Source organism: Oncorhynchus gorbuscha, linkage group LG18, assembly GCF_021184085.1.
Source record: "Oncorhynchus gorbuscha isolate QuinsamMale2020 ecotype Even-year linkage group LG18, OgorEven_v1.0, whole genome shotgun sequence".
Lineage (NCBI taxonomy): Eukaryota > Metazoa > Chordata > Actinopteri > Salmoniformes > Salmonidae > Oncorhynchus > Oncorhynchus gorbuscha.
Window position 1 is genome coordinate 6,684,701 of NC_060190.1, and position 19,177 is coordinate 6,703,877.

The following is a 19,177-nucleotide window of genomic DNA, read 5'->3' on the forward strand; positions in this document are numbered from 1 at the left end:
GGCGAGTCCAAGCAAACGCCGCGGCCACTAGTCTTATTGACACGGGCCAGTTCACCCCAAGGCCCCGCACTGTGACTACATGCCCAATGAAACATGTGTCTCCCTCTCTCTCTCTCTCTGTGTGTGTGTGTTGGCGCTCATGAGTGTGTGGACATGTGTGTGGTGGAGACTGATGCTCTATAGCTAAGCATCACTGGACCTGTCCATGCTGTGTACTAAATAATATGCCATTTAGCAGACGCTTTTATCCAAAGCGACTTACAGTCATGTGTGCATACATTCTACGTATGGGTGGTCCCGGGGATCGAACCCACTACCCTGGCGTTACAAGCGCCATGCTCTACCAACTGAGCTACAGGACCACATGGTACCGAATACACTTGCTGTGTGTATGTATGTGTGTGTACGTGTGTTTCTGTGTACGTGTGTTTCTGTGTGTGTTAAATCCTCTGTGTGGGAATGGGTGTGGATGGAATAATCACTTAAACAGTTTTCCTTTACACGTTAATGTCTCTGTTACTGTAATTGCAGTGTAAAGTCGTATGTAAAGGACATACGACAGCATATTTAAGTGCTCAGTCTAGATTTGTCTGCCGTCTGTGAGGAAAGCAAATGATCCATTGCGTTGGATGGCTCTTGACATTCTCCGTTTCTTGTAATTAATTTGGAGTTATTAATGACGGTTGAGCTTTTGTGTAGGGCTGATTACCCTAAATGTCAGGGTAGTTCTCTCTTCTCTCTCTCTTAGTCAAACTGGTTGCTGTGTGTGTGTGTGTGTGTGTGTGTGTGTGTGTGTGTGTGTGTGTGTGTGTGTGTGTGCGCGCGCACACACACACACGTGCGCTCGCACACACGCGCGCACGCGCGCGCACGCACGCACGCGCGCACACACACACACACACACACACACACACACAGCAACCAGTGTGTGTGCGCATACCTGGGTTACAATTCTATTCCAAATATCTCAATTACCTTCACATACATTTTGAAGTAAGTATTCAAATATTTTGTATTTGAAAAGACAAGTCCTGTAGTTGAATATTGGAATGCATTTGGAAATGCACTTGGAAAGTATTAGCATGTATATTATGTATATTAATTGAAATACGTATTTAAAGTACTTTCAAATAGTAAGCTATTTATGGGAAGTTAATTGGGAATACTTTCAAATACGTCCAATATACAGTAAGTAGTTGATTCTGGCTACATTATTTAAAAATACTCAAATACACAGAAAATAAGTATTTAAATGACTAATGATAAAATACACATGCATTTGAACGCTGTGTGTGTATAGTGTGTGTGTATCAGCGTACGAACCGAACATTGTGTGTATCTCCTTGTCCATCAGGGTGCTACATGGAGGCATATTTGAATTGTTGCCATGGAAACTCTCTCTGTCTCTCCCTCTCTGACTCTCTCTCCCTCTCCCTCTCCCTATCTCTCTATCTCCCTCTTTCTTCATCCTTGCCCTGCCTCTGTCTCTGTCATTCTCACTATCTCACTATTTTCTCTCCGACTTCTCTCACTGGCCATCTTCTCTAACCTTCCTTCTCATTGTGTTCTTCATCACTCTTTCTTCTTCTCCCTTCATCTTCAGCTCTTCTTTTATCAACCTAATCATCCCTCCATCTTCTCAGCACCCATCCTCCTCCCCCTCGCTGGATATCTTCTTGCTGCTGCTGTTCTTCTTCCTCCAACCAGCTCCATCTGTGTTGTGTATACCTCCATTTATTTTCCCTCCCATCCTCTTCCTCCTCCTCCTCCTCTCTCTACGTCCATCCTCCTCCTCTCTCTACATTCCTCCTCTTCCTCCTCTCTCTACGTTCCTCCCACTCTCTTCCTCCTCTTCCTCCTCCTCTCTCTACATTCCTCCCACTCTCTTCCACTCTCTTCCTCCTCCTCTCTCTACGTTCCTCACACTCTCTTCCTCCTCCTCTCTCTACGTTCCTCCCACTCTCTTCCTCCTCTTCCTCCTGCTCTCTCTACGTTCCTCCCACTCTCTTCCACTCTCTTCCTCCTCCTCTCGCTACGTTCCTCACACTCTCTTCCTCCTCCTCTCTCTACGCTCCTCCCACTCTCTTCCTCCTCCTCTCTCTATGTTCCTCCCACTATCTTCTTCCTCCTCTTCTATCTATGTTCCTCCCACTCTCTTCCTCCTCCTCTCTCTATGTTCCTCCCACTATCTTCTTCCTCCTCTTCTATCTATGTTCCTCCCACTATCTTCTTCCTCCTCCTCTCTCTATGTTCCTCCCACTCTCTTCCTCCTCCTCTCTCTACGTTCCTCACACTATCTTCTTCCTCCTCTTCTCTCTATGTTCCTCACACTCTCTTCCTCCTCCTCTCTCTACATTCCTCCCACTATCTTCTTCCTCCTCTTCTCTCTACGTTCCTCCCACTATCTTCTTCCTCCTCTTCTCTCTATGTTCCTCCCACTATCTTCTTCCTCCTCCTCTCTCTACGCTCCTCCCACTATCTTCTTCCTCCTCCTCTCTCTACGTTCCTCCCACTATCTTCTTCCTCCTCTTCTATCTATGTTCCTCCCACTATCTTCTTCCTCCTCCTCTCTCTACGCTCCTCCCACTATCTTCTTCCTCCTCCTCTCTCTACGTTCCTCCCACTATCTTCTTCCTCCTCTTCTATCTATGTTCCTCCCACTATCTTCTTTCTCCTCCTCTCTCTATGTTCCTCCCACTCTCTTCCTTCTCCTCCTCTCTCTACGTTCCTCCCACTATCTTCTTCCTCCTCTTCTATCTATGTTCCTCCCACTATCTTCTTCCTCCTCCTCTCTCTATGTTCCTCCCACTCTCTTCCTCCTCCTCTCTCTACGTTCCTCACACTATCTTCTTCCTCCTCTTCTCTCTATGTTCCTCACACTCTCTTCCTCCTCCTCTCTCTACATTCCTCCCACTATCTTCTTCCTCCTCTTCTCTCTACGTTCCTCCCACTATCTTCTTACTCCTCTTCTCTCTATGTTCCTCCCACTATCTTCTTCCTCCTCCTCTCTCTACGCTCCTCCCACTATCTTCTTCCTCCTCCTCTCTCTACGTTCCTCCCACTCTCTTCTTTCTCCTCCTCTCTCTATGTTCCTCCCACTATCTTCTTCCTCCTCCTCTCTCTACGTTCCTCCCACTATCTTCTTTCTCCTCCTCTCTCTATGTTCCTCCCACTCTCTTCCTTCTCCTCCTCTCTCTACGTTCCTCCTACTCTCTCCATTCTCCTCCTCTCTCTGCTTTCCTCCCACTCTCTTCCTCCTCCTCCTCACCTCTCTCTACGTTCCTCCAACTCTCTTCCTTCTCTTCCTCACCTCTCTCTACGTTTCTCCCACTCTCCTCCTCCTCCTCTCTCTGCTTTCCTCCCACTCTCTTCCTCCTCCTCCCCTCTCTGCTTTCCTCCCACTCTCTTCATCCTCCTCCTCTCTCTGCTTTCCTCCCACTCTCTTCATCCTCCTCCTCTCTCTGCTTTCCTCCCACTCTCTTCCTCCTCTTCCTCACCTCTCTTTGCTTTCATCCCACTCTCTTCCTCCTCCTCCTCTCTCTGCTTTCCTCCCACTCTCTTCCTCCTCCTCCCCTCTCTGCTTTCCTCCCACTCTCTTCATCCAGATAATTGTGTAGTCTAGAGCGATTTTCTAGGTTCGCTAGCCATCTATTGTCGTTCTTTTAACGCAACGTAATGTAAACAACACTGCTAGCTAGCCTGCTAGCCCCCGAATAGCAACACTGCAGAAACTATTACACTCAACGGAACGACTTGATTAGTGTAGTGTCAACAACGCACCCACTGCCAGCTGGCCTACTTCAGCAGTACTGTATCATTTTAATCATTTTAGTCAATAAGATTCTTGCTACGTAGCTTAACTTTCTGAACATTCGAGACGTGTAGTCCACTTGTCATTCCAATCTCCTTTGCATTAGCGTAGCCTCTTCTGTAGCCTGTCAACTATGTGTCGGTTTATCCCTGTTCTCTCCTCTCTGCACAGACCATACAAACGCTCCTCACCGCGTGGCCGCGGCCACCCTACTCTGGTGGTCCCAGCGCGCACGACCCACGTGGAGTTCCAGGTCTCCGGTAGCCTCTGGAACTGCCAATCTGCGGTCAACAAGGCAGAGTTCATCTCAGCCCATGCCTCCCTCCAGTCCCTCTACTTCTTGGCCCTGACGGAAACATGGATCACCACAGACAACACTGCTACTCCTACTGCTCTCTCTTCGTCCGCCCACGTGTTCTCGCACACCCCGAGAGCGTCTGGTCAGCGGGGTGGTGGCACCGGGATCCTCATCTCTCCCAAGTGGTCATTCTCTCTTTCTCCCCTTACCCATCTGTCTATCGCCTCCTTTGAATTCCATGCTGTCACAGTCACTAGCCCTTTCAAGCTTAACATCCTTATCATTTATCGCCCTCCAGGTTCCCTCGGAGAGTTCATCAATGAGCTTGATGCCTTGATAAGCTCCTTTCCTGAGGACGGCTCACCTCTCACAGTTCTGGGCGACTTTAACCTCCCCACGTCTACCTTTGACTCTTTCCTCTCTGCCTCCTTCTTTCCACTCCTCTCCTCTTTTGACCTCACCCTCTCACCTTCCCCCTACTCACAAGGCAGGCAATACGCTCGACCTCATCTTTACTAGATGCTGTTCTTCCACTAACCTCATTGCAACTCCTCCAAGTCTCCGACCACTGCCTTGTATCCTTTTCCCTCTCGCTCTCATCCAACACCTCCCACACTGCCCCTACTCGGATGGTATCGCGCCGTCCCAACCTTCGCTCTCTCTCCCCGCTACTCTCTCCTCTTCCATCCTATCATCTCTTCCCTCCGCTCAAACCTTCTCCCACCTATCTCCTGATTCTGCCTCCTCAACCCTCCTCTCCTCCCTCTCTGCATCCCTTGACTCTCTATGTCCCCTATCCTCCAGGCCGGCTCGGTCCTCCCCTCCCGCTCCGTGGCTCGATGACTCATTGCGAGCTCACAGAACAGGGCTCCGGGCAGCCGAGCGGAAATGGAGGAAAACTCGCCTCCCTGCGGACCTGGCATCCTTTCACTCCCTCCTCTCTACATTTTCCTCCTCTGTCTCTGCTGCTAAAGCCACTTTCTACCACGCTAAATTCCAAGCTTCTGCCTCTAACCCTAGGAAGCTCTTTGCCACCTTCTCCTCCCTCCTGAATCCTCCGCCCCCTCCCCCCTCCTCCCTCTCTGCAGATGACTTCGTCAACCATTTTGAAAAGAAGGTCGACGACATCCGATCCTCGTTTGCTAAGTCAAACGACACCGCTGGTTCTGCTCACACTGCCCTACCCTATGCTCTGACCTCTTTCTCCCCTCTCTCTCCAGATGAAATCTCGCGTCTTGTGACGGCCGGCCGCCCAACAACCTGCCCGCTTGACCCTATCCCCTCCTCTCTTCTCCAGACCATTTCCGGAGACCTTCTCCCTTACCTCACCTCGCTCATCAACTCATCCCTGACCGTTGGCTACGTCCCTTCCGTCTTCAAGAGAGCGAGAGTTGCACCCCTTCTGAAAAAACCTACACTCGATCCCTCCGATGTCAACAATTACAGACCAGTATCCCTTCTTTCTTTTCTCTCCAAAACTCTTGAACGTGCCGTCCTTGGCCAGCTCTCCCGCTATCTCTCTCTGAATGACCTTCTTGATCCAAATCAGTCAGGTTTCAAGACTAGTCATTCAACTGAGACTGCTCTCCTCTGTATCACGGAGGCGCTCCGCACTGCTAAAGCTAACTCTCTCTCCTCTGCTCTCATCCTTCTAGATCTATCGGCTGCCTTCGATACTGTGAACCATCAGATCCTCCTCTCCACCCTCTCCGAGTTGGGCATCTCCGGCGCGGCCCACGCTTGGATTGCGTCCTACCTGACAGGTCGCTCCTACCAGGTGGCGTGGCGAGAATCTGTCTCCTCACCACGCGCTCTCACCACTGGTGTCCCCCAGGGCTCTGTTCTTGGCCCTCTCCTATTCTCGCTATACACCAAGTCACTTGGCTCTGTCATAACCTCACATGGTCTCTCTTATCATTGCTATGCAGACGACACACAATTAATCTTCTCCTTTCCCCCTTCTGATGACCAGGTGGCGAATCGCATCTCTGCATGTCTGGCAGACATATCAGTGTGGATGACGGATCACCACCTCAAGCTGAACCTCGGCAAGACGGAGCTGCTCTTCCTCCCGGGGAAGGACTGCCCGTTCCATGATCTCGCCATCACGGTTGACAACTCCACTGTGTCCTCCTCCCAGAGCGCCAAGAACCTTGGTGTGATCCTGGACAACACCCTGTCGTTCTCAACTAACATCAAGGCGGTGGCCCGTTCCTGTAGGTTCATGCTCTACAACATCCGCAGAGTACGACCCTGCCTCACACAGGAAGCGGCGCAGGTCCTAATCCAGGCACTTGTCATCTCCCGTCTGGATTACTGCAACTCGCTGTTGGCTGGGCTCCCTGCCTGTGCCATTAAACCCCTTCAACTCATCCAGAACGCCGCAGCCCGTCTGGTGTTCAACCTTCCCAAGTTCTCTCACGTCACCCCGCTCCTCCGTTCTCTCCACTGGCTTCCAGTTGAAGCTCGCATCCGCTACAAGACCATGGTGCTTGCCTACGGAGCTGTGAGGGGAACGGCACCTCAGTACCTCCAGGCTCTGATCAGGCCCTACACCCAAACAAGGGCACTGCGTTCATCCACCTCTGGCCTGCTCGCCTCCCTACCACTGAGGAAGTACAGCTCCCGCTCAGCCCAGTCAAAACTGTTCGCTGCCCTGGCCCCCCAATGGTGGAACAAACTCCCTCACGACGCCAGGACAGCGGAGTCAATCACCACCTTCCGGAGACACCTGAAACCCCACCTCTTTAAGGAATACCTAGGATAGGTTAAGTAATCCCTCTCACCCCACCCCCCTAAGTTTTAGATGCACTATTGTTAAGTGACTGTCCCACTGGATGTCATAAGGTGAATGCACCAATTTGTAAGTCGCTCTGGATAAGAGCGTCTGCTAAATGACTTAAATGTAAATGTAATCCTCCTCCTCTCTCTGCTTTCCTCCCACTCTCTTCATCCTCCTCCTCTCTCTGCTTTCCTCCCACTCTCTTCCTCCTCTTCCTCACCTCTCTTTGCTTTCCTCCCACTCTCTTCATCCTCCTCATCTCTCTGCTTTCCTCCCACTCTCTTCATCCTCCTCCTCTCTCTGCTTTCCTCCCACTCTCTTCCTCCTCTTCCTCACCTCTCTTTGCTTTCCTCCCACTCTCTTCATCCTCCTCCTCTCTCTGCTTTCCTCCCACTCTCTTCCTCCTCTTCCTCACCTCTCTTTGCTTTCATCCCACTCTCCTCCTCCTTTCCCCTCTCTGCATTCCTCCCACTCTACTCCCCCACATCCTCTGCTTTCATCCCACTCTACTCCTCCTCCTCATCCTCTCTCTGCTTTCATCCCACTCTCCTCCTCCTCCTCTCCTCTCTCTGCTTTCATCCCACTCTCTTCCTCCTCCTCCTCTCTCTGCTTTCCTCCCACTCTCTTCCTCCTCCTCCCCTCTCTGCTTTCCTCCCACTCTCTTCATCCTCCTCCTCTCTCTGCTTTCCTCCCACTCTCTTCATCCTCCTCCTCTCTCTGCTTTCCTCCCACTCTCTTCATCCTCCTCCTCTCTCTGCTTTCCTCCCACTCTCTTCATCCTCCTCCTCTCTCTGCTTTCCTCCCACTCTCTTCCTCCTCTTCCTCACCTCTCTTTGCTTTCCTCCCACTCTCTTCATCCTCCTCCTCTCTCTGCTTTCCTCCCACTCTCTTCCTCCTCCTCCCCTCTCTGCTTTCCTCCCACTCTCTTCATCCTCCTCCTCTCTCTGCTTTCCTCCCACTCTCTTCATCCTCCTCCTCTCTCTGCTTTCCTCCCACTCTCTTCCTCCTCTTCCTCACCTCTCTTTGCTTTCCTCCCACTCTCTTCCTCCTCCTCCTCTCTCTGCTTTCCTCCCACTCTCTTCCTCCTCCTCCCCTCTCTGCTTTCCTCCCACTCTCTTCATCCTCCTCCTCTCTCTGCTTTCCTCCCACTCTCTTCATCCTCCTCCTCTCTCTGCTTTCCTCCCACTCTCTTCATCCTCCTCCTCTCTCTGCTTTCCTCCCACTCTCTTCATCCTCCTCCTCTCTCTGCTTTCCTCCCACTCTCTTCCTCCTCTTCCTCACCTCTCTTTGCTTTCCTCCCACTCTACTCCCCCACATCCTCTGCTTTCATCCCACTCTCCTCCTCCTCCTCTCCTCTCTCTGCTTTCATCCCACTCTCCTCCTCCTCCTCTCCTCTCTCTGCTTTCCTCCCACTCTCTTCCTCCTCTTCCTCACCTCTCTTTGCTTTCCTCCCACTCTCTTCCTCCTCCTCCTCTCTCTGCTTTCCTCCCACTCTCTTCCTCCTCCTCCCCTCTCTGCTTTCCTCCCACTCTCTTCATCCTCCTCCTCTCTCTGCTTTCCTCCCACTCTCTTCATCCTCCTCCTCTCTCTGCTTTCCTCCCACTCTCTTCATCCTCCTCCTCTCTCTGCTTTCCTCCCACTCTCTTCATCCTCCTCCTCTCTCTGCTTTCCTCCCACTCTCTTCCTCCTCTTCCTCACCTCTCTTTGCATTCCTCCCACTCTACTCCCCCACATCCTCTGCTTTCATCCCACTCTCCTCCTCCTCCTCTCCTCTCTCTGCTTTCATCCCACTCTCCTCCTCCTCCTCTCCTCTCTCTGCTTTCATCCCACTCTCCTCCTCCTTTCCCCTCTCTGCATTCCTCCCACTCTACTCCCCCACATCCTCTGCTTTCATCCCACTCTCCTCCTCCTTTCCCCTCTCTGCATTCCTCCCACTCTACTCCCCCACATCCTCTGCTTTCATCCCACTCTCCTCCTCCTCCTCTCCTCTCTCTGCTTTCATCCCACTCTCCTCCTCCTCCTCTCCTCTCTCTGCTTTCATCCCACTCTCCTCCTCCTTTCCCCTCTCTGCATTCCTCCCACTCTACTCCCCCACATCCTCTGCTTTCATCCCACTCTCCTCCTCCTCCCCTCTCTGCATTCCTCCCACTCTACTCCCCCACATCCTCTGCTTTCATCCCACTCTCCTCCTCCTCCTCTCCTCTCTCTGCTTTCATCCCACTCTCCTCCTCCTCCCCTCTTTGCTTTCATCCCACTCTCCTCCTCCTCCCCTCTCTGCTTTCATCCCACTCTCCTCCTCCTCCTCTCCTCTCTCTGCTTTCATCCCACTCTCCTCCTCCTCCCCTCTCTGCATTCCTCCCACTCTACTCCCCCACATCCTCTGCTTTCATCCCACTCTCCTCCTCCTCCTCTCCTCTCTCTGCTTTCATCCCACTCTCTTCATCCTCCTCCTCTCTCTGCTTTCATCCCACTCTCATCCTCCTCCTCCCCTCTCTCTGTTTCATTCCACTCTCCTCCTCCTCCTCCTCTCTCTGCTTTCATCCTACTCTACTCCTCCTCCTCCTCCCCTCTCTGCTTTCATCCCACTCTCCTCCTCCTCCTCCTCTCTCTGCTTTCATCCTACTCTACTCCTCCTCCTCCTCCCCTCTCTGCTTTCATCCCACTCTCCTCCTCCTCCCCTTCTCCTCTCCCTGCTTTCATCCCACTCTCTTCCTCCTCCTCCTCCTCTCCTGTCTCTGCTTTCCCCCCACTCTCCTCCTCCTCCTCCCCCTCTCCTCTCTCTGCTTTCCTCCCACTCTCTTCCTCCTCCTCCCCCTCTCCTCTCCTCCCAGCAGTGTCCAACCTCACTGAGGATTGAGCCCGTTTACAATTAGCATGTACCTGCAATTAGGCCTGACAAACCTCCACTAATTATGCTTTTAGATGGGACATTTGTAGTAACAGACTACATTAGCTACTCCCTTTTCCTCTGCTACTTCTTCCTCCACCCCTCTGCTTTGCTCTCCCTCTGGCCCCTTTGATATCTCTTTGCCTATTTCTCTCCCCATTTCTCTGTTTTCTCTCTCCTCCCTTTCTCCCCGTTTTTTCTCGTCTCTCTCGCTGTCCATGTTCATTCCTCCTTTCTCTGCTTTCTACTCCCTTACGTCTCCCTAGTTGTTTTCTCCCTGTTTTCACTCTCATCTCCCTCTTCTGTGCCCCCCTTTGCATGTCCCTCTCTCTGTCTCTCTATCTCTTTGTCACCCAGTCCCTATCTCTCTCTGTCTCTCTATCTCTTTGTCTCCCAGTCCCTAACTCTCTCTGTCTCTCTATCTCTCTCTGTCTCTCTATCTCTTTGTCTCCCAGTCCCTATCTCTCTCTGTCTCTCTATCTTGTTGTCTCCCAGTCCCTATCTCTCTCTGTCTCTCTATCTCTTTGTCTCCCAGTCCCTAACTCTCTCTGTCTCTCTATCTCTCTCTGTCTCTCTATCTCTTTGTCTCCCAGTCCCTAACTCTCTCTGTCTCTCTATCTCTCTCTGTCTCTCTATCTCTTTGTCTCCCAGTCCCTATCTCTCTCTGTCTCTCTATCTCGTTGTCTCCCAGTCCCTATCTCTCTCTGTCTCTCTATCTCTTTGTCTCCCAGTCCCTAACTCTCTCTGTCTCTCTATCTCTCTCTGTCTCTCTATCTCTTTGTCTCCCAGTCCCTATCTCTCTCTGTCTCTCTATCTCGTTGTCTCCCAGTCCCTATCTCTCTCTGTCTCTCTATCTCTTTGTCTCCCAGTCCCTATCTCTCTCTGTCTCTCTATCTCTTTGTCTCCCAATCCCTATCTCTCTTTCTTTCTCTTTGTGTTTCTCTCCTCCTCTCTCCATCTGCCTCTTAAAAAGCATTAAAGTAGAGCAACATTAAGGATACCCATTTCCATCTCGATATAAACTAAAATGCTCTGTCGTTGTCATTTGACTTCTTCACACACACACACACACACACACACACACACACACACACACACACACACACACACACACACACACACACACACACACACACACACACACACACACACACACACACACACACACACACACACACACACACACACACACACACACACACACACACACACACACACACACACACACACACACACACACACACACACACACACACACACACAGAGTCAGAAACCAAATGTTTCACATCAAGCTGTGACTAATTGTGTTTCTCCCTGACTGTCCCCTCCCTCTCTTTCTATTCTCTCTCTCCCTATTTCTCTCTGCATTGCTGTTAATAAAAGGAGCAGGAAATAATAGGTCTGCAATTGACTTCAAAGAGGCTAAAGGGGGATGGGAAGGAGGGAGGGAGGGAGGGAGGGAGGGAGGGAGGGAGGGAGGGAGGGAGGGGGAGGGAGGGAGGGAGGGAGGGAAGGAAGGGAGGGAGGGAGGGAGGGAGGGAATAAGACTGGTGGGAAGAGGGGTTAATGTCAATGAGAGGCAGATACTGTTCAAAGGAACAAAACAAAAAAGAAAGATATAGAGATAGATAGATAGAAAGAGGGAGAGAGCGGAAGAGAAAGAGAGCAGGAGAGAAAGAGAGAGAGAGTGATAGACTGAGAGAGACAGAAGGAGAGATGGAGAGAGCTTGAGAGCACAGGGGAGAGAATAAGCATCAGTCTCAGTCTGTGAGTGTCTGATGGTCACTTAACCTGGCAGCCAGTCCATGAAGCTCAGAACCCGTCAATCTGTCAAAACACACCCGGCGCTGTCGGTCTCCTCACCGCACACACGCACACACGCACACACGCACACACGCACGCACACACGCACACACACACACACACACACACACACACACACACACACACACACACACACACACACACACACACACACACACACACACACACACACACACACACACACACACACACACACACACACACACACACACACACACACACACACACACACACACACACACACACAGTCTTTGATGTCTGCCACAAGGTCCCTCTAAGGAAATCACTAGAATAGAGTGGTGGATTAAGCATTGTTGAGCGTCACTAGACATTTTATCTAAATTTATACCATTTCACCATGTGAACAATACTCTATGTGCGTCATTTGATCCTGTTTTCTTTGTGTGCAGTTGTAGCAGTCATGGTATTATTATGATACAGTACCTCTTTTCAGTCCCATCTCCTGCTGGTATTATCATATTTACTGTATATGATATTAATCCTCTCTCTACCTCCCTCCCTCCAGGTACTGCATTTACACTCCTCCACGATGCGTGTCAGCCTCCTCTCCCCCTCCCCACTCCAGGACAGGCGCGTCACCTCCTCCTTCCCCCCTCCTCCTCCCGAACACAGCTCTTCCCCTCATCAGCAACCTCGCCTGGCCCTTCCTTCCCTCTCCCTCCCTCTCTCCCTCTCTCTCCTCCTCCTCTCCCTATTCCTTCTGCCCATCTGCGAGTCGGCGCGGTCGCCTGGGAGGGGCGGAGCTGGCCAGGGAGGAGGAGCACCAGGAGGTGCACCCGGGACGGGAGGGGCAGGAGGCGAGAAAGGAGGCCAGAGGGGCACAAACCTCATCCCCCCTCACTACTCCCCTTACTACCCCCCAGTATCTCCCGCCCGGCCCCCTGCGCCCCCCTTACCTCCCAAAGTGGCCTCCTCTCTTAGCATCGCCGTCATCCTGGTGGGCAACTCTAGCGAGGTGTCGTCCACCTACGTGGAGAAAGAGGAGTTCCTCCATGTTCCTCACCCTACCAAAGTCCAACTGGAGACCATGAATGACACGGACCCCAAGAGTATCATCAACCGCATCTGCACCCTGATGACCAACACCTGGCTGCAGGGGGTGGTGTTCGGGGACGATACGGACCAGGAGGCCATCGCCCAGATCCTGGACTTCATCTCTGCCCAGACACACATCCCCATTCTGGGCATCCGAGGAGGCTCCTCCATGGTCATGGCTGCCAAGGTATGGAACACCACCTTTAATGCACATCTATTTCCACTGTAGTACACACAACCTCAGACATCTATCTATTGAATAGTGTGATGCCGTTCATATAATAGTTACAGCTGGTTGGATACACATGTATACAGTGTAATGACAAAATGCACTGTTGGTTAAGGGCTTGTAAGTCAGCATTTCTCTTTGGAGCATATGACAAATCAACTTTGATTTGGTATGATGACACCACCACTAGTACAGTAGGTAGAAATAACTCTGTGAAGCTCACTAAATGCTCAGGGTCCTGACACTAGTTGTTATAGTTCTCTATACATTGGGTACATGCATGCATTCTCTATCCAAGTGCTGGTGTTGAGCCCTGGTTTTTAGTCACACCAACTACTCGACTGAAAGCTAGCTCCTGGTCCAAGGGTGATAGTTGACTTTTGTATATCTCAAACAAGGTTTCTCATCAACAAGTTGACTATTGTATATAATATATGCCATTTAGCAGACGCTTTTATCCAAAGCGACTTACAGTCATGTGTGCATACATTCTACGTATGGGTGGTCGCGGGGATCGAACCCACTACCCTGGCGTTACAAGCGCCATGCTCTACCAACTGAGCTACAGAAGGACCATCTCAAACAAGGTTTCTCATTACCTAGTTGACTTTTGTATATCTCAAACAAGGTTTTTCATCGACTAGTTGACTTTTGTATATCTCAAACAAGGTTTCTCATCACCTAGCAACAGGCATATGGTACTAATAATATAATAATAATATATGCCATTTAGCAGACGCTTTTATCCAAAGCGACTTACAGTCATGTGTGCATACATTCTACGTATGGGTGGTCCCGGGGATTGAACCCACTACCCTGGCATTACAAGCGCCATGCTCTACCAACTGAGCTACAGAAGGACCATGCATGTTCCTGTATGAGGGGCGACCAACCTCCTGAAGCGCATTAAGGCACAGCTGGGCAAGACCACAGAAATAGAAGGACACAGAAATAGAAGGACACAGAATGTTTCTATTGAATGGCAGCTATACAGACGCAGAAAAGAAGACAAGTAGGCGGCCAACGCGTTGCAAAAACGTTAAAGAGACGATTTACAAGTGATAAACACATGTAAGTAGGAGCACATCAGTCTACACATTACAATACATCAGGGCGCATAACTGCAACATGTTTCAACTCAATAAGTCTTCCTCAAGCTGCGTTGTTCAGCTACACAGCCGATCAAGGCTGTGTTACTTTCAATATTCAAGAGGTACAGTAGATCCATTAAAATCACGCAGAGCAGGGAAACATGACCGTTTTAGCCACTCTATTCTGAGCGGCACTGGGTCCGACTGTGAACGCTACAGCATCTTATTCCAGGCCCGTCTCTCAATGATTGATTCAGCTGTTAATTGGCTTCCTACAGCATGTGAATCTGACGTCACGTCCATGGCTGCTTCTCAGATGGAACCATTGCCTGCATAGTGCCCTCTGGGCCCTGGTCAGAGGTAGTGGACGACATAGGGAATAGAGTGACAGCGAGGCTACTTAACCTTGAAAAGACTCGCTGTTTGAGACAATGAGACGTTTGGCAAGTCAAATAAGAGCTTTGTCAGATGTGACTTAAAGGAAAACTCCAGGCCAAAACTATATTTTTGCATTTGTTTTATTAGTCCATTGTTGATTTAGTCCCAAAATGTTTTGCATGTCAGCAGTCAAGTTTTCAAGATATGTAACTTTCTAAATAGATAAATACAGCTGGTAGGATGCTGTGCTCCCTCTCCGGCCTCTAGGTCACCAGGCTGCTTGTTATGGTGCACACCTGTCCCCATCGTTACACGCACTTGCGCGTCATTAGACTCACCTGGACTCCATCACCTCCTTGATTACCTGCCCTATACATGTCACTCCCTTTGGTTCCTTCCCCAGGCATTATTATTTCTGTTCCTGTGGCATGTCTGGGCATTGTTCGTGTTTCTTATTTTGTATTATGTTGTGTTTATTTATTAAAATGTATTAAAACACTCACTCCCTGGACTTGCTTCCCAACTCTCAGCACACATCGTTACAGAATGACTGCCTTAACTGGCTCAACGGGTTTCCATCCCTCAGCGGGATCGATAGGCTCCCATGCCTCAGCTGGCTCTATAGGCTCTCATGCCTCAGCGGGTGAACAGGTTCCTGTTCCTCGACCCAGGCATCCAGAGAGGTCTCAGTTGGCTCATCAGCCGGTTCGTTAGGTTTCTGCGCCTCAGTGGAGGCGACCGGTCCGCTCCGGATCCCCGGGATCGTCCCTTTGGTTGGCGTCCTGCAGCTGGAGCCGAACACACCGGGGAGGGGGTACTGTCACGTGTGCTCTCTCTCCGGCCTCTAGGTCACCAGCCTGCTCATTATGGTGCACACCTGTCACCACTGTTACGCGCACCTGTGCGTCATCAGACTCACCTGGACTCCATCACCTCCTTGATTACCTGCCCTATATATAAAATCAAATCAAATCAATATATATGTCACTCCCTTTGGTTTCTTTCCCAGGCGTCATTGTTTCTCTTTCTGTTTCATGTCTGTGCGTTGTTTGTGTTTCTTGTTTTGTATTATATTCTGTTTATTTATTAAAACACTCCCTGAACTTACTTCGCAACTATAGCACACATCGTTACATTTTTGAATCATATGATGCTGCGTTTTGCATAATATGAAGCTAAATGCATCATATCAGCTGTAATTAGGTATTTTGATGATGTGGTGAAACCTACTTTTGAATTGTAACGTACCCAGTAATAACAGACCAATGAACCATATAAATACTTTAGTGAATGTGATTTATCTATCCAGGCTTAGAAATTATTGATGAGATTAGGCCACTGAACATAATGGGAAGTCTTGTAGAAGTCTCTGAGTGTTAGGGGGTGATTTGTCTTTCTTTGAGGATGTTTTGACTTGCTTTTGGAGAGTCTGCATCAGTTCTCATCTACTTCGTTTACTTCAGCATCAAAATGGAGGCACCGAGGCAGTGGCTTTTCTGCCTGGGTTGTGTGAGTTAGTTGGACAGTGTCATGACCGTCCACCAAAATCCAAATAGGTCAGATCAGGTTTGCAATGAATGACTTCAATCAGACCCCTTCTCACCTTGGTGTTAACAAGGTCTGCGCTCTCAAGATTCACCAAATTAATGCTCTGTTTCAACAGACTTTTCCCCGCTGAAACTCTAACACGTTCCCAAACAAATACTGGAACAATCTAACATAGAGCCAGCCTGCAGGAACTGCACCTTTTGAGCAAGCTGTATAAATGATGGGTTAAGAATGAAACAGGAGACAAAGGGCTATGAGACAGAAGTTTTATCTGAGACACATGAAAAGTGAGACGTATACGGAGGGTGCGGGGCAACAAAAGATGAACAGCAGAGGGGCTAAGGAGCAGGTCCCGAGTGGAAAGCCATACCCTCTGACCGAGCCGATAGCGGGGATCAGGGTCCGGTGGCGATCCGCCTGTCGCCGATACTTGGATGTGGTCTTCAGAAGAGAGGCTCAGGTACTGCGACAGAGGCCAATGAACGTCTGGGCAGAGGGTATGCTGACTTCTTCCGGGGGCTGATATCCCAGTGGCCGAGCAGGGAAGGGTGTTACAGGTGTATTACACCCACATGAGTTGCTGGCTCCAGGTGGTGGGATTGGCAGGGATGAGGCAATGAAGAGCCGCCTCAAGGTCCTGATTGGCTCGCTCCGACTGGCCATTAGATTTGGGGTGAAAACCAGAGGACAGGCTGGCCGACGACTCAATGAGGGTGCAGAACGCATTCCAGAACCGGGACGAGAACTGAGGACCACGATTGGAGACCATGTTGACAGGAAGTTCATGGAACCGGAAGACGTGCTGCACCATGAGCTGGGCCGTCTCCTTGACTGAGGGCAACTTGGGAAGGGGAATAAAATGGGCGGCTTTAGAAAACCTATCCACCCCTGTTAGGATCGTGGTGTTGCCATCTGACGGACGAAAACCACTAACAAAGTCCAGGGATATATGGGAGCAGGGGCAGTGAGGAACAGGGAGTGGCTATAGAAGGCCAGCTGGAGCTTACTGCGGAGTCTTATTTTGTGCACAGACAGTGCAGGCAGCAACAAATGCGGAGACATCAGGAACCATGGAAGGCCACCAAGAGCGTAGTCGGATGAAAGCCAGGGTCCGACGGGAGCCTGGGTGGCAGGTCAGTCTCGAGGAATGTGCCCACACCGGGACTGGGGAACAGCAGAGTCTGGGACAAACACCCAGTTAGCCGGACCCCCCTGGGAATGCTGTGCCTTACGGACAAGGCTCTCTATACGTCAGATGACTGCATGCGTTAGACAGGAGATAGGGAGTATGGACTCGGGGTCAGACGGAGTAGCAGCGAAGCTATACAAATGTGAGAGTGCATCAGACATTCTGATGTAATATTTTGCGCCCTCCAACCAGTACCTCCACTCTTCCAACACCATCTTGAAGGCGAGGAGTTCTCGATTTTCCACATCATAGTTCCTATCAGCAGGGGTAAGACGATGGGAGACAAAGCGCAGGGGTGCAGAATTTGGTCTTGGTCAGAACTCGAGGGACAGGATGGCCCCCACCCCGACATCCGAGGCGTTGAACTCCACCACAAACTGACAGGATGGGTCCAGATGGATTAAGATGGGGGCTGTGGTGAATCAATGTTTGAGGTCTGAGAAAGCCCGGTCAGCTGCTGGAGACCACGTGAATGGAACCTTGGGAGAGGTGAGTGTTGAGACGGGGGAAGCCAGGGTGCTGTAACCACGGATGAAGCGGCGGTAGAAGTTCGCAAACCCCAGGAAACGATGCTGATGCACTCTGGTTGTGGTTGAGGCCAATCCACCACTGCTCTTATCTTGTCTGCATCCATCTGTATATGTCCTGCAGCGCTGACATATCCTAGGAAGGAAATGGTGGAGCAATGGAATTCACACTTCTCTGCTCTAACGAAAAGCTGGTTCTCCAGGAGATGCTGAAGGACCTGTCGGATGTGGAGGACAAGGATGTCGTAGACAGACACGAACCGGTTCTGCATGTTCTGGAGCACATCGTTGACCAGGGCCTGGAACACAGGGTGAGCGTTTGTTTGTCCGAATGGCATAACCGAGTACTCATAGTGCCCGCTAGCCATGTTAATTGCAGTCTTCCACTCATTTCCTTCCTGTATGCAAACCATATAGTAGGCGTTCTGAAGGTCCAACTTAGAGAAGATGGTCGCTCCCTGAAGAGGTTCGAAAGCCGAGGAGATGAGTGAGGGTAACGTTTTTAACCACAATGTCATTTATGCCCCGGTCGTCGATACACAGGCTGCGGGTGAGGCAGATGGACAAATACCACCTGCAGTGAGAGAGTCCTCAATGTTCTCCTCCATAGCCTTGGTCTCCGGACTCGACAGGGAGTAAAGCCATCCCAGAGGTAGTGTAGTGCCTGGGAGAAGGTCAATGGCACGGTCATAGGGTCAATGTGGGGGAGAGACGTAGCGTGGTCCTTGTTGAAGACCTCCCGGACCAGGTACTCCAGGTACTCTGCAGGAATGGCTGAGAGATCCAAGGCTTCTCCCAAGCCTGCAGGAAGACGTTGCCAACTTAAGATACTGTGCATGGCAGAACCATCTCCAAACAACGATAGCCCCAGTAGCACAGTCGAACAGGGTATTGTGCTTCTGGAGCCACGAATACCCCGAAACCACGTCGACAGATTCTAAGATCAGGAACTGCATACATTTCCTGATTTGTAGGTTGATAAGAACCGTATTGCGGGTGACTCTGCCATTAGAGCGCCCATCCAGTGCTCTGAAGTCCATGGGAATTGAGAGGAGTTGATTGGAGAATCCCAGCTCTGACACCAATGGAGTGTCGATAAAGCTCTCGTCGGCCACAGTGCCAATGAGCACCTGGAGAGATTTGGCCTGGTCACCCCCTAACAGGGTGAGTAATGGGAGATTGGAAAATCCCTGTATGGCTCACCAGAGAACTCGTACTTACTGATGAGCCGGGTCTTTTTAATGGACAGGTGGAAATATTGTGTCCTGTAGTCTTGCAATACATACAGCTCCTGGTGCTCAACCTGCATAAACTCATCTGGAGACAATCTAGCCTTTCCCAGTAGCTTGGGCTCTGGTCAAGGAGATGAGGGAGTCTAGGTCCATGGGCAGCTCCCGGGCAGCAAGCTTGTCATTAATCACTGATAATCTTTGAAGGAACTCGTCTAGCAGGGCTCCCGGGTTTGAGGCAATCTCAGCCACCAACTTGTAAAAATCCACTGCGTAGTTTGCCACACTACGGGAGTCTTGCCGTAGTTGGAGCAGCTTACGAGCAGCC

At 50.6% G+C, this 19,177-nt stretch overlaps 1 pseudogene; it reads left to right on the top strand.

Annotated features, from left to right (window-relative positions):
- LOC124004086 overlaps positions 1-19,177 on the top strand; it is a 174,822-nt pseudogene that overhangs the window by 19,683 nt on the left and 135,962 nt on the right.